We start from the raw sequence: 5609 nt of genomic DNA on the forward strand, positions 1-5609 counted from the left end.
TGTTGTGGGGCCGACCGGGGTTGAGCCCTGCCTTCATCCATTGGAACTGCATAATTAATCGTTAAAAGTTATGGTTCCACCCCTTTTACTGTTAGGCCGTTTGAATCTATTACACGTTACCCTGCTGAAAAAACCAATAGAAACCATTACAGAAATTCTAATGGTTTCCATTACAAACCATCAGCAATTAACCATTAAAACCATTACCAAATGGTTTCCATTACGTAGTGTGTTTTGGGCATATTCCATTAGGATTTATTGGTTTGTATAGGTTTCCATTACAAATCTGTATTGGTCACGATTTGCACATAATGGTTTCCATCACAGTTTTGTAATGGTTCTGATGGTTCCATTACAAGTTTGTATTGGTCTTTATTTGCACATATTTAATGGTTTCCATCACAGTTTTGTAATGGTTCTGGTGTTTCCATTACAAGTTTGTATTGGTCTTTATTTGCACATATTTAATGGTTTCCATCACAGTTTTGTATTGGTTCTGATGGTTCCATTACAAGATTCTATTGGTCTTTATTTGCACATATTTATTGGTTTCCGTTGCAGTTTTTGTATTGGTTCTGATTTTAATGTTTACCTGATAACTGGTAATTAGGCCACTGATTAATTAAATAATTTAAATTATTAATACAACTATACACAGGTTTTGTCAAGAATATCATTTTTATTTATTTTAAACTACATACCAACCTTTCAATAGCAAACAGTTCAGGTTGTTTTGCAAAGAATTAAGAATATGCACCTAAAATCTAAATTATTCACAGAATACTCAACATAGCTGGAATTAACACAAAACCTTGACATTAAATTTTTTTTTATTACTGTGTTATTCATTAATGCATTATAGAAATACAGGAACTATGAACTGCATTTGTGGCTTCATTGTAGCTGTCTTAGACCTGCAAAAGAGAAGGAAAATTTGTTAGGACAATGTACCACTTAAAACCACATTACCAGTATGTGAGATTATCCATACATATATTTATATGGCAATCTCAAAAAAGTTGCAAAAACTTAGTTGTTGACAAAACATCATCATGTTTTTTTTATGTTTATAAAATGTGTAATGGACACATTTTTTAAAGCAGATAATTTTTAATTTATCTTATGCGCTGCTTTAATAGATGCATATTGTCATTAATTATTGTCTGCTGTGTTGAATATCTCAATGGTTTAGGTGTAGTTCAGTGTTGTTTGTTGTTATGAGTGAGTGAATAAATGTGTCCCTGGAGCACAAAAGCAGTTTTAAGTCGCTGGGGTTTATTTATAGCAATAGGCAACAAAACATTGTATGGGACAAAATTATCGATTTTTCTTTCATGCCAAAAATCATTAGGATTTTAAGTAAAGATCATGTTCCATGAATATATTTTGTAAATTTCCTACCATAAATGTATCAAAACTTAATTTTTGATTAAAAAAATGCTTTGCTTTGGACTTTAAATATTTTTCGCAATATTTAGATTTTTTTGCACCCTCAGATTCCAGATTTTCAAATAGTTGTATCTCAGACAAATATTGTCCTCCTAACAAACCATACATCAATGGAAAATTAATTCTTAATATTATTGATATAAAAATCTACATTTTTAAAAAATTACCCTTATAACTGGTTTTGTGGTCCAGGGTCACAAATAGTCTTGAATAATTACATTGTCTACTTTTTATGGTACATAGTCTCTATTTACTTCAAATCATATAAGAGGTTGTAGTAATTACATTCGGATATGGATATGTAAATACTTACCACTGACAGTTTTATCTGGTTTGTAACTGATCTTCTCTGCCACGTATTTCTGTACACTTAGGGGGCGCTTATTTCCTCTGAGGTGTGGCCTCTTTTCTTCAGCTTCTGAGACAGACACTCTTGTTTCAAACACACACACACACACACACACACACACACAGACACACACACACACACACACACACACACACACACACACACACACACACACACACACACACACACACAATTGAAATTCAAGAACTGATGGACTAATCTCAGACTTTAAATCTGACCACTCTCAAGTGGAAATTAAGTAGCATGTGTGACCTGTGCTGGCAAAATAAGTCACAATGAGCAAAAATGAGTTTTTTTTTTTTATTATTATTATTATTCTCATTAATAGTCCTTCAAAATGATGTAGAATTTGTTGAAATCTGACAAAAAATTACTGAACTACACCAGTTTGAAGTTGAAAGAGTTGGCAAAGTCAATTTAAAATGAAAAATCAGGTTAAAGTTTTCTGAAGGTTCCAAAGCAAAATCACAGAGCAACATTGCATCTTTTCCTCCAGTTCTTTTCTTAATAATAATTCACTTTTTATTTTACATCTGAACAAAAGCATTCAAGTAAAAAAAACAAATAATCCATTGTAAAATCCCTTTATTGTGTTCATTACAAATAAAGTAATTATTAAAACTATAAAAGCAGTTCAATAAAGATCAGTGATTGACTGTCATTCTGTGTATGTTTATCAGGATATATATAATTGTGTATATATATCCTGATAAACATTTGAATGTCGGATTGAAATGAACGCTGTTTTGTTAGTTAATTGTTAGTATAAGTGTTAATTGTTAGTATAAGTGCAGCTAATAATAATAATAATAATAATAAAAAATTAATTAGCATGTTTTTGTGTTTTGCTTTGGTACTGAAATTGGTACCGAGTACAATGGATTTTCACTGGTACTGGTACCGAATACTGAAATTTTGGTACCGTGACAACACTAATAGTTTGTAAAACTGAAGACCTTGATTAATGTGTTCAGGTGCAATGCAGGTTGGAGCAAAACTCTGCATATAAGTGGACCTTAAGAGACAATGAGAGATCTCCTGTAATATATTCTGAACATGACACTTCAAAGAGGCAGGATAACTTCTAGATTGATGACTTACAACACTGGTGTCCAGTCCTGGGCTGGAGGACCAATGTTCTGCAGAGTTTCTGGTGATCCTTGATCAGGCTGCCCCGATCTGCTTAACTGGGGTTGGAGCTAAACTCTGACAAAAGAGAAGACAACCAATATTATGATGTTAAAAAGTTAAAAAAATTTGATTCAGAAATATGCACAACGTCTGAAAATGCACAGAGATGAGAATAAAGCTATGTGTTTAATAAGAACTTTCAACCCACTGAAAAATAAAAAGCAATATTACAGTAAGTCACAGATGCATTTTTATTTATTCTTATTAATATTGTTTAAATATGTTACAGTTACCTTGTGGTTTATCAATGAAATAGAAAAGATCTATCAGTGATGAATGGCATCATACATGAATCATATGTAATGATATTTAATAAGAGCTCTAACACTGTGTCTACACTGGACGGCACAACAAAATACAACAGAGCCTATTTTAATCAGTAATGCTCTCGTACACTGGATGTGGCATGGCACGACACAACAAATCACAGACGGTAAACTGATGCCTCTTTCTATTTATGATGTACTGACAAAGTTCAAATGATTTTCAACAGTCACTTTGGTGCGTCCAGTGTAGACACGGTGTGAGAGTGTGTAGATTGGAGTTAGAGAATGGGAATCTACTTCATTGTGCATTGCATTCTGGGTATACAATACAAATCACCAAAGGAAAAAAAATACTATTTACATTAATATTTGTAAGAGCTTCTTGCACTTTATAAGAATTGACTAATATTTGAAGGATTATGTGACACTGGAGACTGGAGTAATGATGCTGAAAATTCAGCTTTGATCACTTTTTAAAACATACTGAAATAGAAAATAGTTATAAAATGGTAATTTCACAATATTACTATTTTACTGTATTTTAATCAAATAAATGCAGCAGTGGTGAGCATAAAATATTTATTTTTACAAATCTGGCCCTTACATTTTTGAATGATAGTGTATGTTTGAGGAATTACTTACTTTTCATGGTTCATAATGTCTAAAAATGTTCTTCGACAGGAGATATGACTCTAGAGCACAGCCATCAGCATGGAAGAACCTGGGAACATAAGCATACTGTCACAGAGACAACAATATTCATTATACAATGACAGGTTTATTATAAATAAACTATAGCAGAGGTGAAATGCAGAAAAGAAAAAAAAAATAATTGACAGAATATATACAAAAAAAAGACTTAAACATTTTAGTTTTACTAATTTAGTAATGCTCCTACAGCGTGGACATCAAAATAACTAACAAGCAAACAAACACAGACACACACACACACACACACACACACACACACACACACATATATATATGTGTGTGTGTGTGTGTGTGTGTGTGTGTGTGTGTGTGTGTCTGTGTTTTCATTATCTCCCTTCAGAAATTTTAAAATCAGGAACATCTCCTGTGTCATAGAGGTTTTTTTTCTTTTCTGGCACTTCTGAAATAACAGAACAAGTGGTATTTATGTGTTTAACGTTACTATGAAAGATCAAAACCTGAAGGTTTCAGCCCATTGTAAGTGATGTAACGTTAACTGTACAGTGCATACTTTTAGGTTAAATTAATTAGCTTACTTCCAATAAACAGAGAGAGTTATATATATATATATATAGAGAGAGAGAGAGAAACAAAAACAGATAGAGAGAGAGAGAGCGAGAGAGAGCGCTCATCCACAAATAAGATGACATATAAAGCCCAAACTTAATAAATAAGAGCTCAAGTTTATCGTTACCTCTTGTAGTTAGACTTACAGTGGAGATGCTAACGGACTTTTTCTGACGACACTAAACCATTTCTATAAAGTAAATATTAAACGGAAGCGTATCATTTACATGAAATAAAGTGTCAGAAACACTTTAATGTACTATTTGTGTAATTATATAGACGAAACTTACCTAAAAAACAATAGTGAAAACCACATTGAGAGTCAGCGTTATTTGCAGTTGTGCTGAAATTCTGCTTCAGTCATAAAAACTTTAAACTGCTATTGTCCCTCGTGTAATCGGTTTCAGGTTCTTTTAGAGTGACTCCCAAATTAGTGGAGACACAGCCTGAGTTGAATATTAATAATTTTATATTAAGTCTACTTCGAAAACTGGGCTGGTCAGATTCAAGGAATCGACTCTTTTGGAGTCGACTCCTCATCAGTACTGCGCATGTGCTTGATCATCACATCTATTCGCACGTGGAAGTGATCGCTGCGGGAAAACTGAGGTACGTATCCTGATTCATTGTCATTGATATGTGTGGTGTATGTTTGATTTTATATAAAGTAAATTAAACATAAGTATTAACTTCACATTGACGAATAGGTGTTTCTGTGGTTTAGTCAAGTCGCGGTAACATGATTTTGTGATTCATCAACGTTCTTCGTCACTTAGCCTCACTGTTAATGTTAAAACAAGTTTCCATTTCTAAAACGCTCTTGTGTGTATGAAACAACGTTTTACACTGTTAAAACGGCATGTATCTGCTGGTAGGCACATGCATAATATATATTATGTTATGTAGGCCTAATCTGTATGAAAACCTCATGTGGCATAATCGTGCTTTAACGAACAACTTATGATTTTAATAATGCATTGATACGTGGTGAAATTAACATTAATTAAGATTAATAAATTGTGTAGAAGTATTGTTAATTCTTAGTTAACTAATGA

At 32.7% G+C, this 5609-nt stretch overlaps 1 long non-coding RNA gene across 1 annotated transcript; it reads right to left on the bottom strand.

The window, feature by feature from the left end:
- Positions 1-852: 852 nt before the first annotated feature.
- Positions 853-5223, bottom strand: LOC109058247. The gene is made up of 5 exons (XR_006155453.1): positions 4845-5223; positions 3919-3997; positions 2921-3025; positions 1763-1881; positions 853-914 (listed from the first exon to the last, which is right to left on the bottom strand). It is a non-coding gene; the product is annotated as an uncharacterized LOC109058247 (long non-coding RNA).
- Positions 5224-5609: the final 386 nt, after the last annotated feature.

The sequence above is a fragment of the Cyprinus carpio genome, chromosome B8, assembly GCF_018340385.1.
Source record: "Cyprinus carpio isolate SPL01 chromosome B8, ASM1834038v1, whole genome shotgun sequence".
Lineage (NCBI taxonomy): Eukaryota > Metazoa > Chordata > Actinopteri > Cypriniformes > Cyprinidae > Cyprinus > Cyprinus carpio.